Source organism: Meriones unguiculatus, chromosome 3 (genome assembly GCF_030254825.1).
Source record: "Meriones unguiculatus strain TT.TT164.6M chromosome 3, Bangor_MerUng_6.1, whole genome shotgun sequence".
In the NCBI taxonomy this organism is placed as follows: Eukaryota; Metazoa; Chordata; class Mammalia; order Rodentia; family Muridae; genus Meriones; species Meriones unguiculatus.
Genome location: NC_083351.1, coordinates 56398877 through 56417993, shown reverse-complemented (window position 1 = coordinate 56417993; position 19117 = coordinate 56398877). Strand labels below are relative to the sequence as shown.

Here is a 19117-nt window from a genome sequence, read left to right as displayed (position 1 = left end):
ATAGCCAAAGTTACAGAGAAACACCGTCTCAGGAAGAAAGAAAGGAAGAGAGGGAGGGAGAGAGAGGGAAGATTCATGGGATCTCTGGGAGGTCATTTCAAATGGAATAGTAGGAAGTGGTGAAGATGGTAGGTAAGTGAAAGACACAAAATGGGCTGGACAAGTTTGTAGGAGAGGAGGCCAGGAGAGTGGAGGTTATCGGGCAAGGGGCAGGAGCTATAGGAAGTGAACTCAGAGAGGTTCATTCAAGTAGGAGCTGTGGCATGCTGTGGGCCAGAGTGTGCTGTGTCTGTGTGGACTGGGAAGCCTTTGGATAATTTTACCAAAAAGTAGCAAGATCTGCTTCATGACTTAAGTGGCAGTCCTAGCTGTCCTGTAGAGAACAAGTTGAGAACTCAGCTGAAAGTGGGACTTTGCCAGCTGGCCACTGCGGCACGGGTGACGGTGGTTAGCAGTGGTGGAGAGTGCGGAGGCAGGTGATTTTCTTAAGTCGCCTCTGTGCTGACTGAATTGCAGTGGAGGATGGAGGTCAGTAAAGCATTGGCCAGTGTGTGCCAGGCTGTGGGCTGTTCTTCACCATGGCAAAACTAAGTTGCCACAGGAGCTATGTGAAGTCTACTTATTTTTCTAAGTAAATACGTAAACTGTGTGCTCCTTGGAAGCAGTCTACCGATGAAACTCATCTGTCTGATAGCTTTTAATGACTCAAATGTTTAGATTTAATAAACTGTGGGATTGAGCCTGTAGCCATGTTTCATCGTTTTACTTTGTATTTTCTTGTACATTTTGACCGGTTTTGTTCATTAGATCTCAGACCAAATGTTTTTTGGTTTTTTGTTTGTTTGTTTGTTTGTTTGTTTTCAAAGGAGAATGACTACAGGGTGAAAAAGCATTAGGAATAGCGATGTTTAGTCCGGCTCTGTTTTGTTTGTTTTGTTTGAATATGTAGGTTTAACTTTCTTTCTGAGAGCTATATTTCACATGGGCCAGTGTAAATGATACTTCCACACACAGTGGACATGGGCAACATGGAGCAAGGATCATGGGCTGGTCGACCAGTCAAGGCATTTCAAGTACAGGAAGTGGGAACTAAAGCAAAGGACAGAGTGCGAATTCTGTTGAACTTAGTACTACTTTCTTTTTATGAAGAAAGTTACAGATTTGGAGAACTAAATGTCTGGAGATTAGAGAGAAGAGAAAAATTGAGACTTTTTGAGAATAAAGTTTTGAAGAGAATGCACAGGTAGTGACATCATAATATACATGCATGAAAGGTTGAATCTATAGTGTGACTCAGCTTAATAAGGAGAGTGAATAGTTTTAAAAATGGTAAATTAAAAACAGTTGTTGTGACTTCCACATGGAGTACATTAAGAGGCAGTTAGTGAAGCGTGTGCTGTGACTGGAAGTTGGAAGTCACCAGATAGAAGCCCCAGAAGTAGATGAATGAAATTGCCAGGGGTGCTGGCGGCAGTGTCTTAGTTAGGTTTCTATTGCTGTGATAAAATACTATGATCACAAGTTACTTGGAGAGGAAAAGGTTTACTTAGCACATACATTGCAGTCCATGATCAGGGGAAGCCAGGGCTTCTGAGGCTGATTATTACCTTGCTCTTCCTAGCTTGTTCATCTTGCTTTCTTCTACACTCAGGGCCGCCTGCCCAGGGATGGCACTGCCCACAGACGGCTACCATATCAATCATCAATCAAGAAAATGACTTTAGGCTGATGTCACAGAGGCATTTTCTCAGCTGAGGTTCTCTCTTCCCAGATAGGTCTAGGGTTGTATCAAGATACAGAAACAGCACAGACAGTGATAGTCTATCGTTCAGTAGCGTATTTGGTTAGTTCGTGAGTTAGACTGTTCCCTAATTTCATTGGAGAAATTTGAAGAGATCAGTAGCAGAATAGAGAACTGAAGAGACAATGCCAAGTGCAGGCTGATAGATAGAGGCTGCTGTGAGCTAGAGGAGGTGGTGAATGCTCTAAAGGGAAATGAGATTCAAATTAGAGATTTTTAAAGGTAATTATTTATGTCTGGGGAAGATGCTAGCATTTATACATAGAGAAGTATAAAACAAAGTGGAAATACCCAGGGGTCATGCTCCCATAGTGGACAGGCAGGCATAATCACTGCACAGAAAGCAGCCTTGCGAAGCAAGAAGGGTGTGTTTTCTCCTGAGATTTGAGGAAAAGAGGTAAGAAATGGGGAAGTATTTCACTCCACAGGTGGAGGTAAATGTCAGGGAAACATAGGCAATTAGCCTCTTTTTCTTTCACCTTTCTCTTCGCACAAAAAAAATCTATTGACAGTGTGGTGGTCAATCTTTTAGAACAGGAATATGAAATTGTGCAGGAACAATTATAGTAGGTCCAGAGTTGTGTGAGAGTTGAAAATTTTGGGTATAGGAAGAAAAGGGAGACAGGGAGGAAAAGGCTGCTTAAATTAGAGGGAGGCAAGAGAATTGCCTCATGATTTGGTCAGGACTACCTATACTGCATGTGTGCTTTTATCAAACCTGTGTAAAGGAAGCTTTGCTAAAACAGAAGAATGTCACCTTACAGACAAACTTGTATGACATCAGCAGTATTTGAAAAAGTATATGTAAGCTTTTAAAATTAATGAAAACCACAAATTATATTTTTAGTGTATGTTGTTTTAAGTATTTTTGAAATGAGAGCTGGCAGGGGCATGCAGTTATCTGCCATAGGGAAGTGTGCAACAAGGAAAGATCAAGTATTACTAGAGTTGAGTTGGTAGGGTGCTCTCCCACTGCTTTTAACAGATTGCACATTGCTCAGGTTCTTACAGCCAGAAACTTTCAGGTGAAAATGCTCTTAAAACCTAGAAGAATCTGTTTATTTTGAATCTGATATAATCTGAGTTTTCACCGTCGTAAGATCCCTCTGCCTTCTTAAAATTCCAAAACCTTGTTAAATAATTAGTAAAGCTGTTATGTATAAGATTTCACCTGGAGGCATAGAATAAAAGGTTTGTTGTTTTGTTGTCGGTGGGTTTTCTTGTTGTTTTTTAACGTTTGACTTGCACTGTTCGTGTGAGGGTTCTCAGTGTGCTGGGCAGAGTTCTTACTGAGCATCTGTGCCCAGAGGTGGTGTTTAAGTAGCATGGGACCTTTGGGGAAAAGAATTTGTTTTCCAGTTTTTAATAGAGTACTTCATATTTACTCTTTCACAGTGCTGTTTTTAGGGAGTGGTCCAAGCAAAAGTAAGCAACAGCCGAACATTGAGGCCAGAGTTCTTAAGTTTATGGGTTTATTCTACTATCTTACAAAATCTGTCATTTTAACACAACATATAATAGCATATCCTACTATGAATGGTATTTGATTGTAGGTCAGTGATTTCTGAGCCTCAGTTCCTTATTAGCTGATATTGCTAGTATGCCAGTTAAGGTAAGTGATTGAGATTCAACACTGGGTAAGTGTAGCTATAAGTACAGATAGTTTTATGAGGGCTTAAATGAAATAAGTGGACTGAAAACTCTACTTGTGTCAAGTTTTCATATTTACAAATGTTGAGAATGGTAATATCTTTTCAAAGTTGGAAATACTCTTATGGCATGGGTTTTAAAAATATTTTATATGTTACATTTTAGTTGAATATTTTTACTAAAATATACTTCATGCTATAGACCTAAAGAATTCTTTAATGAAATAGGTAAAAATCTAAAGGTGACTTTGGTCTTTAGGTTTTCTTTTTAAAAAGAGTTTGCTTTTTGTCATCGTTGTTGTTTTGGACAATATTGGAAATGAAACCAAGGCCCTCATACCTGCTGAGTAAGCCTTCTGCCACTGGGCTACATCATCAGGTCAACAGTTAACTTGAGAATTCTAGAAGTTGGTTCTAGTTACTGTTTACACATGATAGCTGCACTTTTTTAAAGCTTTTAACTTAAAACTGTAAATGCACATAGAGATAAAAAATATTGTATTCCCCAATTTCTGTTTCTGCTGAGTTTGAACTGTTTTTGTTTTTTTTTAGTAGATTCTTTTGTTTTTATTTCTATATCAGGTAAATGGAGTGGTTTGCATTATTGATGCCTGACTTTTTAAAGCTTCTAATCATTATGCAAGATGACAGTTTCGCCCTTAACCGCATGTGTGTATATTACACTCCCACCTCCAGCATCACTGCGTTGGGGACTTTCCTCAGCTCAGATTGACATTTATTAGTATATATATATTATATAACAATATATATTATAATATAATATATAATAATATATATTACATATATTTGTAAACTGGATTCATAAGCTATAGTTACTATTTTCCTTTGCTGTATATTTTTCTTGGCATTATAATTGCTTACTTATTTTTCAAAATACACTGCTTAACTACTGTTCAGTTTTGAAATCCTTACTAATTTTCTTTATCAACTTTAAAGGTGCTCATTTAAAGCTACCAGCTTTATTTTCTTAAAGATGTCATTCCTGAGCCTCTTGCTGGCCTGTGCGCATGTAAGTTCTCTGTGCCTGGTTATCCCTTCATGGATTACCCTTATCTTCTGGTTCAGATGTTTAGGGTCTGGATCACTTACCTTTTTCTCTTTTGTTCTTTGTTTCAGGCTCAGAGCAGTAGTATGGCTTTATAATCTTAGGAAGCATTTGCGGTAGGTTGAAATTGTGAAACTTTATATCAGCAAGTCATAAAATTACGTTTAACAGCCTTAACTTGATAAGGCAGGAATTTTCAGCTGTAAAATTTTAAAGGCATTATTCTTCTGACTTTGATGTGGTCAGTGAGAAATTCTGATTCCTAAATCTTGGCATATACTGTTCTTCTCCATCACTATTTTATCCTCAGAGCTCAGAAAGTTCACAATGAAGCATATTAGTTTGAATCTTTTTTTTTACTAAAAATGAGTGTTGCATTGGTTCAGCAACTTCACAGTTTTCAGTTTTGGAAAAAACCCAGGCTCTCTTTACTAATTTTCTCTCCCCGTTTTGTGTTCTATCTTTCTGTCAGAACTCCATCTTTTTTAGATGCCCATTAGATTTATAATTATAGTCAGACCCCAAGTTTCTATGGTTCTACCATTGTGCTTTTCTACCTAGTGTATGTATTTTATTGCGTTTTAGGTTACGACAAAATTAGATAAATTCATTTTGTCAAATTCAAGCACAACAAAATTAAGGAGGAGTTTCTACTAGAAAACTCTTAATGTTGCATTTATCCATAGTATAATTAAATTTAACTTTGAGGAAGCATTCCCTCTGGGTTCTTGAAGATACTGATATTGTTATGAACTCAAACAAATCCCAAAGAGATAATTGAATTCTAGTTTTGATATGTGTCAGCTAATTATCCAAAATTTTGTTTCTAGGTAGAGCTTACAGCTGGTAATGAAAACATAATGCACAGTACTAATAATCTTTCATGGTATCACGCCTCTACTCACTAATACTTTGTTGGTTATCTGTGCTTTGGAAGACACTCTATTAGGGCCTCTAAGAAGAGTGTGAACTCTTGTTCTTTGAGCGATGTAACTTGAAGGAGGATGGAATTTTCAGGAAACAATAGTGCACCTTATCCATCTGGTTTCATTCTAAGCCCCTAGTAGATGCCTGTTCCTCAAATTCTAGAACTGTTTACATTTATGTTTATATAAATATATATAATTATAGTTTTAAAAAACTACACGCACAAGTTTAACGCCTTCCTGTTCCAAGCATTTACCATTCATTATGATTGTTACTTTTGTAGTTACTTTCATGAAACTATTACAGATTCTTTTTCCGTCCTCTTTCTTTGTGGCTGTTTGTTCTTACCATAGCAACCTTATCACAGAATGTTTTTTTTTTTTTTTTTTTTTCATTAGGAAACCAAAAGGTCCACTTTTTCACATAAAAACCTCAGAGCTTCTCTTTGGTACTTCTATCATTTCTCTTGCATCTTGGGACCATTATTACATTAAAAAGTATTGCCTGAATACACGCACATTTGGCTTGACTGTGTGTGTGTGTGTGTGTGTGTGTATCCATCCAGGAAGTGTATATAGTGTGAATACAGTAGTCAAATAGTTCATGTTCCTGATAGAACTGAGGAGGATTCATCATGCAGTGCAAACAGTGTTAGTTTTATTTTGAAGGCCATTTTCCCCAGGATTTTCCATATGATATCTTCAGACCACAACTGATTTAGGGATCTGAAACCATGAATAAAGAGGAGTGCTATAGTAAATGGTGGAAAACCATTCTTTCTCTTTGTCTAGTCAGGTATTTTTATTTAAAATAGTTGCTAAAATAGGAAATCTGTTTCAGTATATGGATTCATTTTGGATCTTGTCTTAATTTAGGAATCATTATTATGGGCTAAATGCGACTCTCTACAACTCAAATGTTGAAGTCCTAACTCCAGTGTGGTATTTTTAGGAAGTAAGGTCAATGGGCATGAAGCTCCATGAATAGGATTAATGACGCAAGATAGCTCTCAGCCTTCTCATCTACTATGAGGATAGCAATGAGAAGTCAGCAGTCTGCAGCTTCAAAAAAAAAACCACGTTGGTACCCTTATACATAATTCCACACTTCATAATTGTAGGAAACAAAAGGCTCTGATATGAGAGTTTCCTGTTATCAGCAGTTGTATTCTGTGGCTTGAGTTACTTATGACCAACTGCCATCTGAAAATAATAGGATGGTCGAATGACATGATATTTTTACTGTTGTTATAACTTATTAATCACTGTCAATCTGTTGCTGTACCTAATTTATAAGCTTTTTCATAGATTTGTACTTGTAGAATTTATAGACCTCAGTGCAGTCTGATTTTGAGCATATGCCAGGCATCTTGTAATGTTCACCCTATTGAAAAGGAGGCTGCTATGCTTTGTTATAGCAGTTTAAGCTGGGGAGACAATCATTGCAGTAGATTTTTTAATTACATGATATACAGTGATGTAATTAAAATGCAAATCTATTATCATTCTTCAACATTTCTTTTGTTTTCTTTGCTTTGCTAGAGGTCAAAATCAGAGCTTTGCACGTGCCAGTCAAGTCCTCTACCACTGAGCGGCATCCCCAGCAATAGATCACTTTAAGCAAGAGTGTGAGATAAGCAATTTGAAAGAAAGGAAACAATTTATATTTAATAGTTTTTCTTTCTTTCATATTCCACTTCCCAGTTTAATGGACAGAAAATACCAGGTAACAGTAATTGTCTAGTTAACCAACTCTCACAGTTCTGGGAGACAATTTGAAAGAGTATAGTGAAAGTCATTTTAACTGTTACTCTGTTCCATCCAGCGTCTCCTCAGCCCTGCCAACTAAGTGGTATCTAAGTGACTCTTTTCACTAACCTGCAAGTACTCACTTCTATCATATGCTATCCTGAGCAAGTTTCTACACCTTTGTAAGCTTTGCAACTGCTTCCAAGTTCCGCAGGGAGATTTCTGATCCCTTAATTTCCTTGTCTGACTTGGTATAACAGTGGGAATGGCAGATAGTTGGTGCTGACCTACTAAGTTGATATCTTAGCTCCATCAGGACAAGCCACATGGCATCATAGAAGGTGTTGTCTGAAACTATATTTTCTCATACTAGTTCTGTCCTGACTAGCCAATTACATTGTCCCTGTTGGCCTGTCACTGGCAAATGTCTCTACTCTCTTTCTAGCCTTCTGGCCATTTACCTTCGTCTCACTAAGGGGGAAAAATTGAGGTTGTTTTGTGGAAGAATCACACAGGTGGTGGGTTACTACTTCCAAGCTATGGTCCAATTGTAGGCTATGGTGTCGTCTGTAAATACGCCATTAAGTTGACCTTTTTACACCTTTTGACCCCATTTTTGTCACTTAGAGTGATAGAAAGTGTAACATTATGTAACTTACATGGGTTTTTTTTTTTAAAAAAAAAAAGACAATTGGGATAGAAAATGTAGGAAAAGAAGTAACTGCATATAGAGCAGCTGTTGAACGTTACAGCTTAGCCCTAGAGCAGTATTTAGGGAAGCACCGCAACGGACAACTGACCTAAACATGAAATTAAAATTAAATTAAATAAAATTAAATTAAAATGCTCTCTGGCGCCATCAGGGTAAGGCAAGCGTGCCTTAGTCATGGTGCAGGTGAAAGAGTAGGAGATTGTAAAGGCTTCCACTGCTGATGTCACTTGATGGCTTTGATCAGTAACTTACCTTCCTTATGTAGATGAGCGCCTATATTAGCAGACAGCTCATAAAAGGGCCTCATATGGCAACAATAGTGAGTCTTCCTCATTCAGTTACTGTAAACAGGAAATATCTATTTATCATTTTACAACTGTGAGAGAGTTGCAGAGCATTTAGGAAGAGTTAGAATAAATCCTCTGACCTAATAGCATTTAAGAGTCAGTATAGAGCCTGGTGGTGGTGGTGATGCATGTCTTTAATTATAGCACTTGGGAGGCAGAGGCAGGAGTGTCTCTTTGAGTTCCAGGCCAGCCTGGTCTATAGCTTGAGTTCCAGGACAGCCATGGCTACACAAAGAAACACTGTCTAAAAAAAAAAAAACCATTTAGTATAGAACTCAACTTAGTAGTCTCAGACCGGTTCCTATATGCAGGAACACTCTTGTGTTTATTTCTTGTGTATATATAGCTAAAAGAGGAAAATAAGTAATTTTTATTTATTTCCACAGTGTCCCAAAATCTGGTTGTTTTTTTGTTTTTGTTTTCTTTTTGGAGATCTGAAAAGGTTGTGATTAGGGTAAAAAAAATTTTTTTTTGTCAGAAATTTCCTTATTTGCAGAATAAAAATTAATACTAATTGCCAATGAGTTACAATTTCTTAACAGTAAGCCTTAAAGAAATTTTATAATTTAAATGCACCTATTAGAGCTACGTAATGACATTATTTAATGTGACAGACTGGAATGACTTATTAAGAAAGTAACTCATGATTAAAAGTACAAATTATACTTATGGCATGGGACATGTTAAGAAATGAATAAGGAGATTAACTCCAGAGAGAAAAATCTGACTTTGGAAATTATCCAAATGGAGTTTAGTTTTGGGTTTTTCTTTTTTGGGGGGTTTGGAGGATGGTTTGGTTGGTTTGGTTCAGTGTTTTGTCTTTTGCTTTGAGACAGGCTTACTCTGTAGGCCATGCCAGCCTGGAATTCATGGCATCCTCTTGCTTCAGCCTCCCTAGAACTGAGCTTACGGGTATGGGTTACTGTACCTAGCTTTCCCGCTAATATTAAAGTGTTCTCTTAATCCTTTTGAAGCTGTAAACAGCTTCTCATATTATTGACTCTTCAAGTAGTAGTCCATAGGTTAGACAAGCCCTTTGTAAAATTACCGCTTTGCGCATAGTGTACATGAGTGTACTCTTTGTGTAAGGACTGAGGTATTACCAGGTAAAGATGAGAGCCTTTTAACCGGCTGCTGTCAGTCTCTGCTCCTTCCTCAGAAGTACTTACTATATTTTGTTTCGTATCTTTCTACATGAATAGCTGTGCGTTTATGTGTTGTACTCCAGAAAACCTAAACTTTGGTTGCTTCATTTTTCTCTCTTTCTTTTTAGTGCATGCAGGCCCATGTGTGTTTGATTGTGTATATGCATTGTACACAATGCTAGATTGAACCATGGCACCCAAGGGCTCATACATAGCAAGCAAGTGTTCTTTCTCTTAGCTGTATCCCTAGCCCTTTTTTTTTTTCTTTTTGTTTTGGGACAGAGTATCATTAAGTTAAGCACACTGTTCTTGAACTTATTCTGTAGTTCACACTGGCCATGAGCTAGTAAGTCTCCTGCTTCAGACTCCTGAATAGCTGTGACTGCAGGTCCTTATCATTAGGCCTGGCTCTCTGCTTCATCTTCCACAAACATAAATATACAAAATGTAATAGCTTACTATATTAATAATATCTGACTGTAGTCTGTTAGTGGTGTAATATTGTGTAGAACTTTTTTCCCTACGGAAAATACATCTTGGAGAAATTGCATGTTATTACACACAGACCCATGCAATTCTTCATAGACTTAAGTAGCATTTATTTTACCCTTCCCATTGTTGAGACCATTAGGATAGTGTTTTTGGTTTTGTTTTTTCCATGTTTTAAAGTAATGCCAATATGAACTCCTAATGTTTCCTCTTGTGAAGAAATACTACCTATAACATGGTGATCTCTTTTACTTGATAGGAAAGTTGTGTCTCTGAAGGATTAGTAAAATTAAAACTTTAAAACAGCACTCATTAGAAACAGGACTCAGATTCTGTTGGTAGTTTCCCTCTGGAAAAACAAGCAAAGAAAACAAAACAAAACAAAAAACAAATATAAAACCTATAAAAAAAACTGAAAAAGTAAAAAATGGCCATTTAAAGATACTAGAAATTGACCAAAAATAGTTAAAAAAATGAGGAACATTTATTATTGTAAAACAAATGGAGCTTGATGTAAGAACAGTGTGAATTTGTGACCTTTTTTACCTGAGACTTTTTACTACCTTGGTGAGCTGCTGAAGACTGCTCTATCAAAATGCCTGTGGCAGAATGTCTGTGTCCTTCCAGATTCTTAGTTTGAAATCCCAGTCCCCTGTGGGTGTGGCATTGGTAGGTTTTGGAGTTTGTTGGAACTAGATCAGCTCACAAAAGTAGAGCTGTTCACATGACCTTTATGACGAGGTGAGTGGACATGTGTGTATGTTGATATAGGAGCATGAACTAATCAGCTCTGCTCCTGGATGGAGAGGCTTGATATAAGCTAGAAAGGAGTTTGAGGAACAAACACCTACTACTTCACTACTAAAAGTGGTGAATTTGTGAGGAAATAGAGAGAGAGCCTGCTGCTTTGTTAGCTTAAGGTTGTAGATTTTGGTTTTTTGTAAATAGAAATTTAACTGATAAATCTTAGAAAGGAGAGCTTAAGGCATGCTTTCTAAAGAGGAAGACCCAAGAGAGTTTGGCAAAAAGTGAAAGCTAAGGGACTTGGATTTCCAAACCCACATACACACAAACAGGCCCACAGCGTGTGAGCACAACCTTTGCCCAAGTCATTGGCTTATCGTTAAGCTGCAAAAGACCCAAGGAGCCAAGGTAAATTGGACTGAGATGTGTTTTGCCTGTGACCCACTGAAGGGTATAGATTTTGGCAGGCTAAGACAAATTACTGGGAAAACAAACTAAAACCCAGTTACTGCAATATATGAAGAGGTTGGTGCTCCAGCAAAACTGCTCTGATGAGTGCAAAGCAAACAAATAATAACCTAGAGTAACTGCAGTTATAATCTGTAAAACAGTCAATAGAAATTAACTAGGTATGATGTTAAATCTGACACAAGCATTAAATCGGCTGCTTATTGAAAGAATGTAAAGAAAGAGTCAACAAAGAGAGGGTTCTAAGAACCAAATTTAAAGTTTAGATGGGAAAAGTACTCTATCTGCGATGGTGGCAGGTGCAGTTGATAGGTTCAGTGGCAGATGTGAGATGACATAAATGAGAAGATCAGTATTTTTGCCTTTATTTTTGTAGAGAGGAAAAAGAAATTGTAAGGCTAAGGGAAAGAAAGAGCGTCAGAAGCCTGTGGGGCAGTGTGTAACATTCCAGTATGACATGGGATGAAAATTCCAGTGAGGAAAAAGGCCGGGAAATACACTTGAAGAATTATAACATTAAACCATCATAGGTTTCCCAGTGTCTTGGTTAAGGAACTCACAGGAAGTTCTTGTAAGATAAAAGCAGCACAGTGGACCCTGTCTTTCTTACATTGAGTACCTATAAAACCAGAACAAAATCCATGGCACAGCTATTTGCAGACTGTAAATCTGTGGATGGAGAAGATAACTAAAATGTCACTGAATCAGTGCTAACTTGAACTGCTTACCTTTGTGGGGAGGTGGGCTTAACATTCCCTGCCCCGAACTCTAAGCAACTCAAAAGCAGGTAGTCAGTGTCAGAATGCCTGAAAATGCTTAAGCTCTGACTTGAATAGCAGGGAAGGGATTGGTAGGGTTTTATTATGAGCTTCCCTCACAGGCTCTTGTGTTGAGGCTGTGGTCCCCTTCCAGTAGCACTGCTTTGGGGAGGTGGTGGATTCTTTAGGAGGTAGGATATGGTTGGAGAAAATAGGTCATTGGAAGGCATGTCTTTGAAGGTTTGTGTCCTCAGTCCCTTGAGTGTCTCTGCATTATTTTTGCTGTGAGATAAACACACTCCTCCTGCCTTAGGGGTCAGTCTTACTTCAAGGTCAAAGTAGTGAAGTCAACAGACTAACTGAACCCTCTGAAACTGTAAGACCAAATCAGAAATTCCTTTCAGGGACTTTCCCCTTATTTATTTTAGTCACAGTTAAATTTCCAAAGATAATACAGGAAATTAGTACCAGAGAAGTTAGGTTGTTGGTATCATCGTGTAGTCTCTTATTCCTTCAGAGTTATTTTATGGGAAAAAGTCAAAGTTTAGAGACAGTCTAGAATGCTATAAGCTGAACATAATGTAATGTAAAGAATTACAGAGCTCAGAAGCCAGAGTACAGATAAAAACACAGATAGGAAAGTCTAAGATTGTAGTAATGGGGACAATACTAAAAATTGGGCTAGAACCCATTCATGTTCCTTGCTGAAACAAATAATTTGTCTGTATTTTATCCATGTTCTAAGATTGAGGCTGGATTTTAAAGAAATAGACTAACTAGGATTTGGAGGAAATTTCAGGACAATGTAGCAGTCTGTGGCATGGTGATTTCTGGCTCCCTTTGCCAAGCTTATAGTGAGAATTGAAACAGGAAGCACAGCTCAGAGACCAGAAAAACCTTCAGCTTTGGCAGAAAAGCCACTGTAAAGCTAAAACTAAGGAAGTCATCATTTCTTAAGTGATTAACACCATTAAAAGGAAGTTAAGCAATTAAACATGGTGTGAAAAAAGCCTTGAGACTTTTCAGAAATTGGCCAGATCCTACCCCTTGAACGATTCGGTTATAAAGGTTTCAAATTTATTTGAAAAGCTGAGGAGAACTATTCCCAATTTTATGAGAAGGTACCAGATTGATTTCCAAAATGGTTGTTCAAGTTTGCATTCCCTCCAGCAATGGAGAGGGTTCCCCTTGCTCTATATCCTCACCAGCATGTGAGGTCACTTGAGTTTTTGATCTTAGCCATTCTGACCAGTGTAAGATGGAATCTCATAGTTATTTTGATTTGTATTTACCTGATGACTAAGAACATTGAGCATTTCTTTAAGTGCTTCTCAACCACTAGACATTCCTCTGATGAGAATTCTTGGTTTAGCTCTGTACCTCACTTTTTAATTGGATTATTTGGTTTGTTGTTGTTTAATTTCTAGGAATAGGTCTACCTTAAGACCCAGCTATACCTCTCCTGGGCATATACCCAAAAGATCCTCCATCATACAACAAAGACATTGGCTCAACCATGTTTGTAGCAGCTTTATTCGTAATAGCCAGAAGCTGGAAACAACCCAGATGTCCCTCAACAGGATAATGGATAAAGAAGCTGTGGTACATTTACACAAGGAATACTATTCAGCTATTAAAAACAAGAAAATCATCCAGTTTGCAGGCAAATGGATGGAACTAGAAAAGATCATCATGAGAGTGAGGTAACCGAGACAAAGAAAGACACACATGGTATCTCACTCTTAAGTAGATATGGTACAGAACTAAATGTTCTGGTTTGTACAGGATCACCTGGGGAGGTTCTTTTGTGGGTTTAGCTGCCCAGACACTGCAAACCTAATGCAGTTCTTGTCCAAGGCACACGGCCACTACATAGGCTGTCCCGTCCTGGTCCTTCCATCATTCCTCCACTCTTAACACAGGACTCCCCGAGCTCCACCTAATGCTTGGCTGTGACTCTCAGCATCTGATTTGATCAGCTGCTGGGTGGGGCCTCTCAGAGGACAGTTTTGCTAGGCTCCTGTCTATAAACAGCAAACTTGGTTTTTTGTTTGTTTGTTTTTGTTTTGCTTATTTGATTTTGGTTTTTCCTATTTATTTATTTATTTCAATTTATTCATTTTGTATCCTAGCTGTAGCCCCCTCCCTGGTCCCCTCCCATTCTCACTCCCCTCTCTCTTCTCCCATGCCCCTTCCCCACTCCACTGATAGGAGAGATCCTCTTTCCCTTCCATCCGATCCTAGCCTGTCAGGTCTCATCAGGACTGGCTGCCTTGTCTTCCTCTGTGGCCTGGTAACGCTGCCTCCCAACACAGGGGTAGGTGATCAAAGAGCCAGCCACTGAGTTCATGTCAGAAACAGCCTCTGTTCCCCTTCCTAAGGAACTCCATTTGGAGACTGAGCTTCCATGGGCTACATCTGTGCAGAAGTTCTAGGTGATCTAGGGTGATCTAGGGTGTGCAAGGACCCATGCATGGTCCTTGGTTGGAGTATCAGTCTCAGAAAACACTTCTGGGCCTAGAATTCTTGATTCTGTTGCTCTCCTGTGGTACTCCAGTTCCTCGATCTTTCTATTTCCCCCTTCGTTCATAAGATTCCCTGCACTCTGCCCAAAGTTTGGCTGTGAGTCTCAGTATCTGCCTTAAATACCCTGCTGGGTAGAGTCTTTCAGAGGCCCTCTGTGGTGTAGGCTCCTGTCTTTTTCCTTGTTTTCACACTTTTCCAATGTCTATCTCATTTGACTTTCTGAATGAGGATTGAGCATCTTACCCAGGGTCCTCCTTCTTGATTAGCTTCTTTAGGTGTACAGATTTTAGTATGATTATCCTATATTATAGGTCTAATATCCACTTATAAGTGAGTATATGCAATGTCTGTCTTTCTGCTTCTGGAATACCTCAGTCAGGATGATCTTTTCTAGTTCCCACCATTTGCCCGCAAATTTCATGATTTCCTGGTTTTTAATTGCTGAGTAGTATTCCACTGTGTGAATGTACCACAATTTCTTTATCTATTTCTCCATTGAGGGACATCTGGGTTGTTTTCAGATTCTGGCTATTATGAATAAAGCTGGTATGAACATGGTTGAGCAGATGTCCTTGTTGTGTACTTGAGCATCTTTTGGATATATGCCTAGGAGTGGTATAGCTGGATTTGAGGTAGCACCATTCCTAATTATCTGAGAAAGCACCAGATTGATTTCCAAAGTGGTTGCACAAGTTTATATTCCCGCCAGCAATGGAGGAGGGGGTCCCCTTTCTCCACATCCTCTCCAGCATGTGTTGTTTTTTCTTAGCCATTCTAATGGGTGTAAGGTGAAATCTCAGGGTCATTTGCATTTCCCTGATGACAAAGGATGTTGAGCGTTTCTTTAAGTGTTTCTCTGCCATTCTATATTCCTCTGTTGAGAATTCTCTGTTTAGCTCTGTACCCCATTTTTTAATTGGATTACTTGATTTGTTGCTGTTTAACTTACTGAGTTCTTTATATATTTTGGATATTAGCCCTCAGTCAGATATAGGTTTGGTGAAGATCCTTTCCCAGTCTGTAGGCTATTGTTTTGTTCTGATGACAGTGTCCTTTGCTTTACAGAAGCTTTTCGGTTTCATGAGGTCCCATTTATTGATTGTTATCTTAGAGCCTGTGCTGTTGGTGTTTTGTTCAGGAACTTGTCTCCTGTGCCGATGAGGTCAAGGCTCTTCCCCACTTTTTCTTCTAAACAGATTTAGTGTGTCTGGTTTTATGTTGAGGTCTTTGATCTACCTGGACTTTAGTTTTGTGCAGGGTGATAAATATGGATCTATTCGAATTTTTTCTACATGTAGATATCAGGGTAGACCAGTACCATTTGTTGGCGATGCTGTCTTTTTTTTTCTATAGTGTGGTTTTGGCCTCTTTGTCAAAATTCAGGTGTCCATATGTATGTGGGGTTTATTTCTTCTGGGTCTTCTATTTGATTCCATTGATTTTGGTTTTTTGAGACAGGATTTGTCTGTATAGCCTTGGCTGTCCTGGAACTCACTTTATAGACCAGGCTGGCCTTGAACTAAGAGATCCACCTGCCTCTGCCGCCTGAGGGCTGCGATTAAAGGCATGCCCCACCACTGCTAGTCTAGTAGAGTATTGATAATGGTGTCAGGAGTTGGCTTTCTCCCTTGGAGTGTGTCCCAGGCTTGGCCAGGCATTGTTTGGTCATTCTGTCAGTCTCTACTCTATCTTTATCTCTGCATATCTTGTAGGCAGGTAAATTCTGGGTGGAAGGTTTTGTAGGTGGGTTGGTGTTCCCCTCCCATCACTGTAAGTCCTGCCTGGCTAGAAGCTGGCCTCCTCTGTCTCCATGTCCCTGTTGCTAGGAGGCTCAGCCAGAGATCCCCATACCCTCCCTGTAGTCTACTCTGTCTCAGGTCTCTAGCTCGTCTCAGGGGTAGCCCTGCTCTCCACTTCGCTTTCCTCTCCAAGCTTTCTCTCAGAACACAACAACAATAATAATTATAGACCTGGATGGGATTAGTCACATTTTAAAAGAGGTAAAATTTCAATTTATCAAATAAGAAAAAAATCTTCCTGTACAAAGTATGTTGTATGTAATAGAGCTTATGTAAAACAATTACCTGGGATGGTTAAGGTAAAGAGTTAATGAAAGGTAACAGGCAAATGGTAACAGGCAACTGACACTTGGCAAAGTAAACCACTGAGTTCCTAGTCATTAGGAATGAAAAAGGAGAGCATGGCGGCACATACCCATGATCCCAGCACTTGGACAGAGGCTGAGGAATCAGGCGATGACCATCCTTGGGTAAATAGCAATCTTTGTTACACAGAGACTGTTTAAAATAAACAAAACACACCTCCCCAGACCCATCCCCCAAAAGAAAGAGAAGTGAAAAGAACACCGTTCTATACAGAATTACATAACTGTACCAAGTGACGTAACAACCACCCTTATGAAACAGAACTACAGGTGAAGCAAGGAAACCATCAGATGTACAGGAATAGTAAGGGGCTTTAATTAACCATGTGCTCTAACAAAGTAGCTGGGCAATACTACGTGAGGGGCTAGAAGATCTAAACTCAGCCACAAATAGATCCTATTTGGCATGAGATGGGTTTTCTGTTCTTATAAATAGTGGAGAATAATCATTACTGTTGAGTGTCAGAATATATCAGAATTCTAAAGGAAGCAAACTTGTCTATAGTGTAGGGCAGTGGAAGCTTATGTACAGTGGGGAAAGTGATGTAAGGGGTCAGAAGCAAGAAGGATCATAAAGAGGTCCTTCTGAAAGATGAATAGTTTCACTATCTTAATAATGCTTGTAGTCTTGCAGTTTTATATGTATCAAAATATGTCAAAGTATATACTCTTAATATGTAGTTACACTTAAATTTTAGAGAACTTAAAAAAATGGTTGCAAAAGCATATTGTAAGCTGGTACTATTTCTCGAAATGCCAATTTATAACGATACTGATAAAAATAATCTCTGATATATAAATCCCATGTCCAGAAATTTAACCTGTAGACATACCCATAAAACTACACACAATAATCAAAATAACAAAAATAGTTGGAAACACGTAAATGTTTCATATAAATTGGTTAAGTGATCTGTTAATTAAGCTGTACATTAAAGTACTATTTCTTTACGCATGCAAATTAAAATCTTAAGCAGCTCTATAAAAGTGGAGTAAATGGGGCTGAAGAGAAAACCCAGTGTTTAAAAGCACTCATTGCTCTTACAGAGCATTCCCAGCACCTAGATGGTACCTCACAACCATCTGTAACTCTCAATTCCACGGATCCGAGGCTACCTTCTGACCTCCGTGGTACCAGGCACTTGTGTGGTGCACATACACACACACAGGAAAATATTCATACATACACAATACATCTTTTTTTTTAAATAAAGTATATGTGTTGCTTACTTAAGGCCTCTAGGTGACTAGGAAAGTATACAGTGGTGCTTCACATCAAGCACGTAAGATGCACACATAGAAGCATAGATGTAGTGATAGAGAGACTTACTTAGCAGAGAGAAAAAAAGTACCTGAGTATCAGTTCACAATTTGAAACAGCTCCATAAAGCAGCTTTTAATAACTTCCTTCTGGCAAAACTGACTTGAACTGACAGGAGGGTTTTTTTTAATTTTGTTTTTTTTAATAATCTTTATCCTCTAATTGTGAATATTTTTTTAATTTTTGATACAGTTAAGTTTAATGTATTATCATGTTTTCTTATAAAAAAAAGATCAATGATTGACCGTGTCTTTGAGGAAAAACGATTACTAAGCTAAACATAATGGTAAATCTGACTAAAATTTCAATGATGAAAATTACAGATGGTGATATCTAGTAGATGTTTCTATACTCAGTTGATCTGCAAGATTTTATTTATAGAATAAAAATAATTTCATGCCAATAAAATTTAACAAATTCACTAAATGAGCACAAAGTTAAGCTGTTACCAGGAAGAAAACTATTCCTGTGTCTTGAAGGGAAAGTAAATCTCCAATTCAAAATTTTCCATGAAGTTACTTAGTTGTCGCATTGATAGAAGATAACCATTACATCCTATATGTGGAAATATCCAACTGAATCTTAAGGCAGACTGTTAATATCAGTAAAAGATTAATATTACTGCAACCAAAATCAGTCAAAACTAAAATTTAAGAGGTCTTTTTCACAGTAGCACAAGGCACTTAAACATTCAGGAGGAAGTCTGAACAGCTCTTAAGACCTTCACACACAAAACTACTATGTTAGTGAGAAATTAAACATAACTGCTTGACTGACGGTTTCTGTAGAACCAGGAAACTTGTTGCCTGCCACAAGATTTATACTGTGGAAGACTGTGGCTGCCTCATCTTTGTCTCTCTTCAGGGAAAAATGCAGATTTTTATTTAATAAAATATTTATAGAAGATAGCAGAAGGTCTGAAAGTATTCAGTGTGAATTTAAATTTCATCTTTTTATTTTGGGCTCCTGATAGTACATTTTAATGTTTTTAATCATTCAAAACAGAACCTTCCATTGTGATATATTATGCCTTTGCTTGTTGTATGTGGGGGGTGGGTAGGATGTTTCTGAAGCAGTTTCTTACTAGGTAGCCAAGGCTGACCTCAGAATTTTTATATTAGCTGCCTTAGCCTTCCAAGTGCTGCTAGAATTACCGACATGTGTCACTGTGTCTGGCTAGATTTATTAATTTAAAAATTTCTTTTAGGATACTTGTTTCTTTCTGTTTGAGAAGACATCTTTCTGAAAACAC

General features: G+C 38.2%; 1 protein-coding gene across 8 annotated transcripts in view; it reads left to right on the top strand.

Moving 5' to 3' along the window:
• The window catches only part of Pals2 (protein associated with LIN7 2, MAGUK p55 family member), a 103402-nt gene that overhangs the window by 21056 nt on the left and 63229 nt on the right, over nt 1-19117 (top strand). Inside the window, exons 1-2 of one of the 8 annotated variants that reach the window (XM_060380017.1) lie at nt 4408-4480; nt 4588-4632. The exons of the other annotated variants lie outside the window; for them this stretch is intronic. The gene's annotated coding sequence lies outside the window, so the exon portion shown is untranslated. Of the gene's footprint in view, nt 1-4407; nt 4481-4587; nt 4633-19117 lie in introns of those variants that run through there. 8 annotated transcript variants of the gene reach the window in all.